The sequence below is a fragment of the Somniosus microcephalus genome, chromosome 3 (assembly GCF_052327205.1).
Source record: "Somniosus microcephalus isolate GS21.2 chromosome 3, FLI_Smic_1.0, whole genome shotgun sequence".
Lineage (NCBI taxonomy): Eukaryota > Metazoa > Chordata > Chondrichthyes > Squaliformes > Somniosidae > Somniosus > Somniosus microcephalus.
This window is the reverse complement of record NC_140989.1, coordinates 4,685,360-4,698,657: the sequence shown is the minus strand read 5'-3', so window position 1 is coordinate 4,698,657 and position 13,298 is coordinate 4,685,360. Positions and strand designations below refer to the sequence as shown.

The 13,298-nt window shown below is 54.9% G+C and overlaps 1 protein-coding gene across 1 annotated transcript in view; it reads right to left on the bottom strand.

Moving 5' to 3' along the window:
* The window catches only part of pomca (proopiomelanocortin a), a 37,091-nt gene extending 24,610 nt beyond the window's left edge, over positions 1-12,481 (bottom strand). The window contains exon 1 of the mRNA XM_085977388.1: positions 12,024-12,481. The gene's annotated coding sequence lies outside the window, so the exon portion shown is untranslated. The remainder of the gene's footprint in view (positions 1-12,023) is intronic.
* Between the last annotated feature and the right edge of the window lie 817 nt (positions 12,482-13,298).

Genomic DNA, 13,298 nt, shown 5'->3' with positions numbered 1-13,298 from the left:
CGCTGTACACTGGGCCGTGCCGTGCTGTACACTGGGCCGCGCTGTACACTGGGCCGCGCTGTACACTGGGCCGCGCTGTACACTGGGCCGTGCCGTGCTGTACACTGGGCCGTGCCGTGCTGTACACTGGGCCGCGCTGTACACTGGGCCGCGCTGTACACTGGGCCGCGCTGTACACTGGGCTGTGCCACGCTGTACACTGGGCTGTGCCGTACACTGGGCCGCGCTGTACACTGGGCCATGCCGTACACTGGGCCGCGCTGTACACTGGGCCGTGCCGCGCCGTACACTGGGCCGCACTGTACACTGGGCCGTGCCGCGCCGTACACTGGGCCGCGCTGTACACTGGGCCGTACACTGGGCCGTGCTGTACACTGGGCTGTGCCGTACACTGGGCCGCACTGTACACTGGGCCGTGCCGCGCCGTACACTGGGCCGCGCTGTACACTGGGCCGTGCTGTACACTGGGCCATGCCGCGCCATACACTGGGCCGCACTGTACACTGGGCCGTGCCGCGCCATACACTGGGCCGCACTGTACACTGGGCCATGCCGCGCTGTACACTGTGCCGTACACTGGGCCGTGCCGTACACTGGGCCATGCCGTGCTGTACACTGGGCCGTGCCGTACACTGGGCCATGCCGTGCTGTACACTGGGCCGCGCTGTACACTGGGCCGTGCTGTACACTGGGCCGTGCTGTACACTGGGCTGTGCCGCGCTGTACACTGGGCCGTGCTGTACACTGGGCTGTGCCGCGCTGTACACTGGGCCGTGCCGTACACTGGGCCGTGCCGTGCTGTACACTGTGCCATGCCGCGCCGTACACTGGGCCGCGCCGTACACTGGGCCGCGCCGTACACTGGGCCCTGCCGTGCCGTACACTGGGCCGTGCCGTGCTGTACACTGGGCCGTGCCGCGCCGTACACTGGGCCGTGCCGCGCCGTACACTGGGCCGTGCCGCGCTGTACACTCGGTCGTGCCGTGCTGTACACTGGGTCGGGCCACGCCGTACACTGGGCCGTGCCGCGCTGTACACTGGGCCCTGCCGCGCCGTACACTGGGTCGGGCCGCGCCGTACACTGGGTCGTGCCGTGCCGTACACTGGGCTGTGCCGCGCTGTACACTGGGCCGTGCCGCGCTGTACACTGGGTCGGGCCGCGCCGTACACTGGGTCGTGCCACGCCGTACACTGGGTCGTGCCACGCCGTACACTGGGTCGCGCCGTACACTGGGCTGTGCCGCGCTGTACACTGGGCCGTGCCGCGCTGTACACTGGGTCGGGCCGCGCCGTACACTGGGTCGGGCCGCGCCGTACACTGGGTCGCGCCGTACACTGGGCCGTGCCGTACACTGGGCCGTGCCGCGCTGTACACTGGGCCGTGGCGCGCCGTACACTGGGCCGTGCCGCGCTGTACACTGGGCCGTGCCGCGCCGTACACTGGGCCGCACTGTACACTGGGCCGTGCCGCGCCGTACACTGGGCCGCGCTGTACACTGGGCCGTACACTGGGCCGTGCTGTACACTGGGCTGTGCCGTACACTGGGCCGCACTGTACACTGGGCCGTGCCGCGCCGTACACTGGGCCGCGCTGTACACTGGGCCGTGCTGTACACTGGGCCATGCCGCGCCATACACTGGGCCGCACTGTACACTGGGCCATGCCGCGCTGTACACTGTGCCGTACACTGGGCCGTGCCGTACACTGGGCCATGCCGTGCTGTACACTGGGCCGTGCCGTACACTGGGCCATGCCGTGCTGTACACTGGGCCGCGCTGTACACTGGGCCGTGCTGTACACTGGGCCGTGCTGTACACTGGGCTGTGCTGCGCTGTACACTGGGCCGTGCTGTACACTGGGCTGTGCTGCGCTGTACACTGGGCCGTGCCGTACACTGGGCCGTGCCGTGCTGTACACTGTGCCGTGCCGCGCCGTACACTGGGCCGCGCCGTACACTGGGCCGCGCTGTACACTGGGCCCTGCCGCGCCGTACACTGGGCCGTGCCATGCTGTACACTGGGCCGTGCCGCGCCGTACACTGGGCCGTGCCGCGCCGTACACTGGGCCGTGCCGCGCTGTACACTCGGTCGTGCCGTGCTGTACACTGGGTCGGGCCGCGCCGTACACTGGGTCGGGCCGCGCCGTACACTGGGTCGGGCCGCACCGTACACTGGGCCGTGCCGCGCTGTACACTGGGCCGTGCCGCGCCGTACACTGGGCCGCACCGTACACTGGGCCGCGCCGTACACTGGGTCGGGCCGCGCCGTACACTGGGTCGGGCCACGCCGTACACTGGGTCGGGCCGCACCGTACACTGGGCCGTGCCGCGCTGTACACTGGGTCGGGCCGCGCTGTACACTGGGTCGGGCCGCGCCGTACACTGGGCCGTGCCGCGCCGTACACTGGGTCGGGCCGCGCCATACACTGGGTCGGGCCGCGCCGTACACTGGGCCGTGCCGCGCCGTACACTGGGTCGTGCCGCGCCGTACACTGGGTCGTGCCGCGCCGTACACTGGGTCGGGCCGCGCCGTACACTGGGTCGGGCCGCGCCGTACACTGGGTCGGGCCGCGCCGTACACTGGGTCGTGCCGCGCCGTACACTGGGCCGCACCGTACACTGGGCCGCGCCGTACACTGGGTCGGGCCGCGCCGTACACTGGGTCGGGCCACGCCGTACACTGGGTCGGGCCGCACCATACACTGGGCCGTGCCGCGCCGTACACTGGGTCGTGCCGCGCCGTACACTGGGTCGTGCCGCGCCGTACACTGGGTCGGGCCGCGCCGTACACTGGGTCGGGCCGCGCCGTACACTGGGCCCTGCCGCGCCGTACACTGGGCCGTGCCGCGCCGTACACTGGGTCGTGCCGCGCCGTACACTGGGCCGTGCCGCGCCGTACACTGGGTCGTGCCGCGCTGCTGCGTTGGAAGGCTCCTTCCCTCCCGTAAAGGGAATGCCATCGCTGCAGGCTCTGCACCTACCTGGACTACCAAGGGAGCGGGGAACCCGGGCGATCAGCCTGGCACTCACTCAGGGTGCTGAGCTGATCGATCGCGGGCAGGAACCCGCGAATAAAACCAGACCAAAAGAGGTAAGTTTTTTTTTACTTACCTCGGACACCTCACCTTTAAGCATCGCCCCTGAAGCGGCCGGTCGCCCGCTGCACGCCCCCTGAAGCTGGCGTTGTTTTCGCCCGGCGATGCTTCAGGAGGCAGAAATGAATTTCGGGTCTGGGATGCTACTGGGGCGATGGGCGGCCAGATGATGTCAAGAGGTTATTAAACAAAATTAGGGCTCATGGGATTGGGGGTAATATACTAGCATGGATTGAGGATTGGTTAGCGGACAGGAAACAGAGACTTGTACACGAATCACTGAAAGTTAACAGGCAGGTACAGAAAGCAATTAGGAAAGCAAATGGTATGTTGGCCTTTATTACAAGAGGATTTGAGTATAAGAGTAAAGACGTCTTACTGCAATTATATAGGGCCCTGGTGAGACCACACCTGGAGTATTGTGCACAGTTTTGATCTCCTTACCTAAGGAAGGATGTACTTGCCATAGAGGGAGTGCAACGAAGGTTCACCAGACTGGTTCCTGGGATGGGGGGATTGTCCTATGAGGAGAGATTGAGTAGACTAGGCCTATATTCTCTAGAGTTTAGAAGAATGAGAGGTGATCTCATAGAAAGATACAAAATTCTTACAGGGCTTGACAGGGTAGATGCAGGGAGGATGTTTCTCCTGGCGGGGGAGTCTAGAACCAGGGGTCACAGTCTCAGAATAAGGGGTCGGCCATTTAGGACTGAGATGAGGAGAAATTTCTTCACTCAGAGGGTGGTGAATCTTTGGAATTCTCTACCCCAGAGGGCTGTGGAGGCTCAGTCGTTGAGTATATTCAAGACAGAGATCGATAGATTTTTGGATATTAAGGGAATCAAGGGATATGGGGATAGTGCAGGAAAGTGGAGATGAGGTAGAAGATCAGCCATGATCTTATTGAATGGCGGAGCCGGCTCGAAGGGCTGAATGGCCGACTCCTGCTCCTATTTATTATGTTCTTATATAAATACAAGTTATTGTTGTCAATCCAGCTTCCTCACAATGTCACTCAGTAGCCACCTCCCCCACCCCGCACCCCCAGCGTCCTGCGTCACTGACTGTATCTCTACTGATGTTAATCCAGCTCCCTCACACTGTCACTCAGTAACCCCTCTCCCCCAGCATCCTGCGTCACTGACTGTATCTCTACTGATGTTAATCCAGCTTCCTCACAATGTCACTCAGTAACCCCTCCCCAAACGCTTGTGTTACTGACTGTATCTCTACTGATGAATAGTTTCTCCTTAAGCACTGTGTCCAGTTCTGGTCAGACCCACCTTGAGCACTGTGTCCAGTTCTGGTCAGACCCACCTTGAGCACTGTGTCCAGTTCTGGTCAGAGCCACCTTGAGCACTGTGTCCAGTTCTGGTCAGACCCACCTTGAGCACTGTGTCCAGTTCTGGTCAGACCCACCTTGAGCACTGTGTCCAGTTCTGGCCAGAGCCACCTTGAGCACTGTGTCCAGTTCTGGTCAGACCCACCTTGAGCACTGTGTCCAGTTCTGGTCAGACCCACCTTGAGCACTGTGCCCAGTTCTGGTCAGAGCCACCTTGAGCACTGTGTCCAGTTCTGGTCAGAGCCACCTTGAGCATTGTGCCCAGTTCTGGTCAGACCCACCTTGAGCACTGAGTCCAGTTCTGGTCAAACCCACCTTGAGTTCTGTGACAGACACAAGGAAGATATTCAGCTGCTGGAGACAGTGCGGAGAGGAGCCATGAGGCTGATCCCCAGGGTCAGAGTCCGAGTTTTGGGGAAAGGGGGAGACTCGGGCTTATCAGCCTGGAAAGAAGGTGCCTGCGAGATGACCTTATGGAGGTAAAGAAGATAGTAAATAGGATGGAACAGGAAATCTGGAATATTACTTTAAATGAAACTGCAGACATGAAACTAAGTAGCACATGTTCACACCAGTGAAAAGGCATTTTAGACTGATGTCAGGAAATCATTCACACAAAGATTGATGGATGTGTGGAATAAACTTCCAGATAGTGTGAAGGCAAAATCCCTGGACTCTTTTAAGAAACCTTTGGTTGCTGCAGTTGGAGAGGGACGTTCGGGTCTCTGAATGGATGGATTAAGTTGGGTGAATGACCTTGCTCACCTGTTGTGATCACGTCTAGCTCCATCACCTCCTTGGCTCTCTATCTCTCCTTGCCGCTCTCTATATCTCCATCTCTCCTCATCTCTCTCTCTCTATCTCTATCTCCAGAGGTTAGGGAGGGCATCACGAGGGAAATTAGAGAAGCGTGCAATAAGAGCACAGCTGTCATCATAGGTGACTTTAACTTACATATAGATTGGACTAGCCTAATCAGTAAAAATAATGAGGAGGAGGAATTCCTTGAGTGTTTGAGGGATGGTTATCTGGATCAATATGTCGAGGAACCAACTCGGGAACAGGCTATATTGGACTGGGTACTGTGCAATGAGAAGGGACTAATCAGTAATCTTGTTGTACGGGGACCCTTGGGTCAGAGCGATCATAACATGATCGATTTCTCACTCGAAATGGAGAGCGAAGAAATTGACTCAGAGACTAAGGTCCTGAATTTAAACAAGGGGAATTATGATGCCATGAGACGGGAACTGAGTAGGTCTGATTGGACAACGTTCCTGGGAGGACTGGAGGTAGATAAACAATGGCAAACATTTAAAGATAGAATGACAAAATTGCAAAAATTGTTTATACCAATCTGGCATAAAAGGAAATCTAAAAAGGTGACTCAACCGTGGATAACAGGGGAAATTAGAGACAGCATAAAATCCAAAGATAGGGCGTATAAAATAGCCAAAAAAAGCGCCAGAGCGGAAGATTGGGAACAGTTTAAGATAGAGCAAAGGAGGGCAAAGGGCATAATCAAGAGGGGCAAAATAGCTTACGAAAACAAGCTGGCGGAAAATATAAAAACTAACTCCAAAAGCTTTTATAAGTATATCAAAAGGAAAAGACTGGTGAAAACCAAAGTTGGTCCATTGCAGTCAGATACGGGGGAATATATAATGGGAAATAAGGAAATGGCAGATCAACTAAATGCATACTTTGGGTCAGTCTTTACGAAGGAAGACACAAAAAACCTCCCTGGGATATCGGGAAAAATAGGGACATTGGCAAAGGAGGAACTGACGCAAATCAATATCTCTAAGGATATGGTGTTAAGGAAGCTAAAGGGATTGAAGGTGGACAAATCCCCAGGGCCTGATAACATGCATCCTAGGGTACTGAAGGAGGTGGCCCTAGAGATAGCGGATGCACTAAGGATGATTTTTCAGAATTCATTAGACTCGGGAACAGTGCCGATGGATTGGAGGGTAGCTAACGTTACCGCACTATTCAAAAAGGGGGGTAGGGAAAAAGCAGGTAATTACAGACCTGTAAGCCTTACATCAGTTGTGGGCAAAATGCTGGAGTCCATCATTAAGGATGAAATAGCGGAGCACTTAGCAAATGGGGACAGGATAGGACAGAGTCAACATGGATTTACAAAGGGTAAATCGTGCTTGACTAATCTATTGGAATTTTTTGAGGGAGTAACTGGTAGAATAGATGGGGGAGAGCCAGTAGATGTGGTGTACCTGGACTTCCAAAAGGCCTTCGATAAGGTCCCACATAAAAGATTAGCATGGAAAATTGAGGCTCATGGGATAAAGGGGAAAGTTTTGGCGTGGATAGGGAACTGGCTGTCAGATAGAAAACAGAGAGTTGGAATAAACGGCTCATTTTCTGAATGGCAGGCAGTAACAAGTGGGGTACCACAGGGATCTGTCCTGGGCCCCCAGCTGTTCACAATTTACATTAATGACCTGGATCAGGGAGTCGGATGCAGCATTTCCAAATTTGCAGACGACACTAAACTAGGAGGGGGGGTGGGCTCAGAGGAAGAGACCAGGAAGCTCCAGAGCGATTTGGACAGACTGGGCGATTGGGCGGATAAATGGCAGATGCACTATAATGTGGACAAGTGCGAAGTTATCCACCTTGGGTGCAGGAACGGGAGGGCAAATTATTATTTAAATGGCAATAGATTGGGAGAGGGGGAAGTACAGAGAGACCTGGGTGTTCTTGTACACCAGTCACTGAAGGCGAGCATGCAGGTGCAACAGGCGGTCAAGAAGGCAAACGGTATGCTGGCCTTCATAGCAAAAGGGTTAGAATACAGGAACAGGGATACCTTGCTGCAGCTGTACAGGGCACTGGTGAGACCACACCTCGAGTACTGTGTACAGTTTTGGTCGCCTCATCTGAGGAAGGATGTTCTTGCCATGGAGGGGGTGCAGCGGCGATTCACCAGGCTGATACCAGGAATGGCGGGAATGACCTATGAGGAGAGACTATGTAGTTTAGGGATGTACACACTGGAGTTTAGAAGATTGAGAGGGGACCTCATAGAAGTGTATAAAATTCTGACAGGTCTAGACAGACTGGATGCAGAAGGAATGTTTCCCTTGGCGGGTGAGAACAGAACTAGAGGACATAATTTAAGGATAAGGGCTAAACCATTTAGGACAGAGATGAGGGGGAATTTCTTCACTCAGAGAGTGGTGAACCTGTGGAACTCATTGCCACAGAGGGCAGTGTATGCCAGCTCATTAAATATATTTAAGAGGGAATTAGATATATTTCTACGGGCAAAAGGGGTTAAGGGTTACGGAGAGAAGGCGGGGACGGGATACTGAATTAAAGGATCAGCCATGATCTCATTAAATGGCGGAGCAGGCACGAAGGGCCGAATGGCCTACTCCTGCTCCTATCTTCTATGTATCTATGTATCCATCGCTCCGAGTCTCTATCAATCCTTGTCTCTCTCTCTATCTCCATCTCTCCTCATCTCTCTCTCTCTATCTCCATCTCTCCTAGTCTCTATCAATCCTTGTCTCTCTCTCTATCTCCATCTCTCCTTGTCTCACTCTATCTATCCCTAACTCGCTCTCACTATCTCCATCTCCCCTTGTCTCTCTATCTTTATCTCTCCTTGTCTCTATCTCCATCTCGCCTTGTCTCGTTCTATCTATCCCTAACTCACTCTCTCTATCTCCATCTCTCCTTGTCTCACTCTATCTATCCCTAACTCACTCTCTCTATCTCCATCGCTCCTAGTCTCACTCTATCTATCCCTAACTCACTCTCTCTATCTCCATCTCTCCTTGTCTCACTCTATCTATCCCTAACTCACTCTCACTATCTCCATCTCGCCTTGTCTCTCTATTTTTATCTCTCCTTGTCTCTATCTCCATCTCCCCTTGTCTCTCTGTCTATCCACCTATTTCATCAAATCATAGAATCTTACAGCACAGAAAGAGGCCATTCGGCCCATCATGCCTGTGCCGGCTCTTTGAAGGAGCTCTCCGATTAATCCCACTGCCCCGCTCTTTCCCCATAGTTCTGCAATTTTTTCACCTTCAAGTATTTCTCCAATTCCCTTTTGAAAGTTCCTATTGAATCTGCTTCCACCGCCCTTTCAGGCAGCGCGTTCCAGATCACAACAACTCTCCGTACAATAATTCTGCTCATCTCCCCCTCTGGCTCTTTTCCCTGTCTCTCTTGGTCTGTCTCCGCATCTCTCTCTCACCTTTTCTCACACTCCCCTATTCTTTCGTCCTTTTCTCTCTCTTTCTTCCCATCTCTCTCTTCACCATTAACCCTGTGATTTTGTCATTGATTTTGCTCACTGATCCTGTTAAGAGGATTTCTGCACCAGATTCAGGAAAATAATGAGACGTTAAATGCATTGCTGCAGTGAAAGTTTCTGCCGGAATCCAGCGACAGGCCAGTCAGGGTGAGTCTGGAGACAATGTCCCAGCACTGGGGATATGTTGCTCCTGATCTCAAATGTTTCTTGAACTTTCTAACCTGAGATTTCACCATGAAGGAAAGTTGTATCTTCAGACTCTTCCCCTGGAAAACTATCTTTACACCAGCCCATAGGGGGTTAGTCCGATACGGGCCGAGGGTTTTAGGAGCTCCCACAATCCACACGGTGTGGGGGGGGGGGATGGCGGTTACCCACACCCACTGGTCAGGAGGATCCCACTGGATGTAAACCCAGAATTCAGAGCCGGAGCTCCTGTCTCCCCGGGTCTGTCTGGAGCTCCTGTCTCCCCGGGACTGTCTGGAGCTCCTGTCTCCCCGGGTCTGTCTGGAGCTCCTGTCTCCCCGGGACTGTCTGGAGCTCCTGTCTCCCCGGGACTGTCTGGAGCTCCTGTCTCCCCGGGTCTGTCTGGAGCTCCTGTCTCCCCGGGACTGTCTGGAGCTCCTCTCCCCCGGGTCTGTCTGGAGCTCCTGCCTCCCCGGGACTGTCTGGAGCTCCTGTCTCCCCGGGACTGTCTGGAGCTCCTGTCTCCCCGGGTCTGTCTGGAGCTCCTGTCTCCCCGGGACTGTCTGGAGCTCCTCTCCCCCGGGTCTGTCTGGAGCTCCTGTCTCCCCGGGACTGTCTGGAGCTCCTGTCTCCCCGGGACTGTCTGGAGCTCCTGTCTCCCCGGGACTGTCTGGAGCTCCCGCCTCCCCGGGTCTGTCTGGAGCTCCCGACTCCCCTCCCCGGGACTGTCTGGAGCTCCTGTCTCCCATCCCTGGGACTGTCTGGGTCGGGGTTTGAACCCTGCACCTTCTGTCTCAGAGATGGGAACGCTCCTACTAAACTAAAGCTTGCTCCACAAAGAATAGTTATTGAACAAACTGACATCAGTGCGCCAAGGAATGGGTAAAGAACATTTTACTCTCAGAGTGAGGAGGCCTTAGCCGTGTAATTGCATGGAGAAGCAATGACTGGTTGACACCAAGTGAGAGAATTGGATGATGAGCAACAGTGGAGTGGAGTGGGGGAGAGAGCAGGGAAACCCTGGAACCCCGAGGCCGAGCGGAGAGAGAAACTGGTCACCATCCCAGGACACTGGAGCGTGTGGAGTGTCGCAGGGTCTGGTCACCATCCCAGGACACTGTGTGGAGTGTCACAGGGTCTGGTCACCATCCCTGGACACTGTGTGGAGTGTCACAGGGACTGGTCACCATCCCTGGACACTGCAGCGTGTGGAGTGTCACAGGGACTGGTCACCATCCCTGGACACTGCAGCGTGTGGAGTGTCGCAGGGTCTGGTCACCATCCCAGGACACTGTGTGGAGTGTCACAGGGTCTGGTCACCATCCCAGGACACTGTGTGGAGTGTCACAGGGTCTGGTCACCATCCCTGGACACTGTGTGGAGTGTCACAGGGTCTGGTCACCATCCCTGGACACTGTGTGGAGTGTCACAGGGACTGGTCACCATCCCAGGACACTGTGTGGAGTGTCACAGGGTCTGGTCACCATCCCTGGACACTGTGTGGAGTGTCACAGGGACTGGTCACCATCCCTGGACACTGCAGCGTGTGGAGTGTCACAGGGTCTGGTCACCATCCCTGGACACTGTGTGGAGTGTCACAGGGTCTGGTCACCATCCCAGGACACTGTGTGGAGTGTCACAGGGACTGGTCACCATCCCTGGACACTGTGTGGAGTGTCACAGGGTCTGGTCACCATCCCAGGACACTGTGTGGAGTGTCACAGGGTCTGGTCACCATCCCAGGACACTGTGTGGAGTGTCACAGGGACTGGTCACCATCCCTGGACACTGTGTGGAGTGTCACAGGGTCTGGTCACCATCCCTGGACACTGTGTGGAGTGTCACAGGGTCTGGTCACCATCCCAGGACACTGTGTGGAGTGTCACAGGGTCTGGTCACCATCCCTGGACACTGTGTGGAGTGTCACAGGGACTGGTCACCATCCCTGGACACTGTGTGGAGTGTCACAGGGTCTGGTCACCATCCCTGGACACTGTGTGGAGTGTCACAGGGTCTGGTCACCATCCCTGGACACTGCAGCGTGTGGAGTGTCACAGGGTCTGGTCACCATCCCTGGACACTGTGTGGAGTGTCACAGGGACTGGTCACCATCCCTGGACACTGTGTGGAGTGTCACAGGGTCTGGTCACCATCCCAGGACACTGTGTGGAGTGTCACAGGGTCTGGTCACCATCCCAGGACACTGCAGCGTGTGGAGTGTCACAGGGTCTGGTCACCATCCCTGGACACTGCAGCGTGTGGAGTGTCACAGGGTCTGGTCACCATCCCTGGACACTGTGTGGAGTGTCACAGGGACTGGTCACCATCCCTGGACACTGTGTGGAGTGTCACAGGGTCTGGTCACCATCCCAGGACACTGCAGCGTGTGGAGTGTCACGGGGTCTGGTCACCATCCCAGGACACTGTGTGGAGTGTCACAGGGACTGGTCACCATCCCTGGACACTGCAGCGTGTGGAGTGTCACAGGGACTGGTCACCATCCCTGGACACTGTGTGGAGTGTCACAGGGACTGGTCACCATCCCTGGACACTGCAGCGTGTGGAGTGTCACAGGGTCTGGTCACCATCCCTGGACACTGTGTGGAGTGTCACAGGGACTGGTCACCATCCCTGGACACTGTGTGGAGTGTCACAGGGACTGGTCACCATCCCTGGACACTGTGTGGAGTGTCACAGGGACTGGTCACCATCCCTGGACACTGTGTGGAGTGTCACAGGGACTGGTCACCATCCCTGGACACTGTGTGGAGTGTCACAGGGACTGGTCACCATCCCTGGACACTGCAGCGTGTGGAGTGTCACAGGGTCTGGTCACCATCCCTGGACACTGTGTGGAGTGTCGCAGGGTCTGGTCACCATCCCTGGACACTGCAGCGTTAGCAGAGTTGGTGAGAGGCTGCAGTGCAGGAAGATCTGGAAGCAGACTGACTGGAGCTCAGTACAGTGATATCAGAACACAGACTGGAAATATTTAACAGGCCTGTGAAAATTTCAGGAGGAGATTTTAAAGTCGCGGCTCTCTGACGAGGACCTGACCCCTTCCCCTCCGTTGCTGACAAGACAAGCACACTGTGGCAGAGTCACCTTACCTGGACTTGTTGAAGGGTTAGTACTCGCTCCAGCACGCTCCTGCACCTGGCTCTGCCGCAACTCAAGGCTTTTTATACCATCCTTCCCATTTGTATTTCAAAGAGACTCGTCATCATGATTAAATCAACCTTTTCAAGGACAATAATCGCAGGAAAGCTGGAACAGCTAGCGCCCCAAAGGAATCAGAGCTTTGAAAAGACGTGGCATGTGTAAACACAAGCAGCCCACTCCTTACACTGCCATGGATTAGCACCTCTCCACACAGGGAAATTCACAGCCTCCTGTCAAATCCTCGCCTTTCAAATCTCCACCAGCCACTGACGACATCCCATTTTTAATTTCAAAAACTTTCCCTTCCGTGAAACGCTGATTTTAATCTTTGTTGCGCATTTTCACAGAAGCTATTCAACAGATCAACATGAAATAACCTGGACTATTAAAGGCAGCACTAACACTGGCCAACATCCCCCCTCCTTTTGTCTCTGATCTTCTCCGGTGACAGGGCTACAGGCAATCTAGTGCCACCTGTCCTGCCTCACTAAATGGAACTAAAATGTTTTCCACATCACATCAATCTGTAAAGGTCAGAAAACAACACACACTGGGGACTGGAGATTACATAGAACTACAAAGGATTATATCGGATATACGGCACAGAAACAGGCCATTCGGCCCAACCAGTCCATGTGGCTTCCTCCCTTTCCTCATCTAACTCGATCAGCGTAACCCTCTATTCACTTCTCCCTCAGATGCTTGTCCAGCCTCCCCTTAAATGCATCGATACTATTCACCTCAACCACTCCCTGTGGGAGCGAGTTCCACATTCTCACCACTCTCTGGGGAAAGAAGTTTCTCCTGAATTCCCTATTGGATTTCTTGGTGACTATCTTATATTGATGGCCTCTAGTTATGCTCTTCCCCACAAGTGGGAACATTCTCTCTGTATCCACTCTATCAAAACCTCTCATAATTTTAAAGACCTCTATTAGGTCACTCCTCAGCCTTCTTTCAAGAGAAAGGAGACACAGCCTGTCTATCCTTTCCTGCATAAGAACATAAGAAATAGGAGCAGGAGTCGGCCATTCGGCCCTTCGAGCCTGCTCCGCCATTCAATGAGATCATGGCTGATCTTCTGCCTCAACTCCATTCACCGGCCCTATCGCCATATCCCTTGATGCCTTTACTAGTCAGAAATCTATCGACTTCTGTTTTGAATATACCCAATGACTGAGCCTCCACAGCCCTCTGGGGTAGCGAATTCCAAAGATTCACCA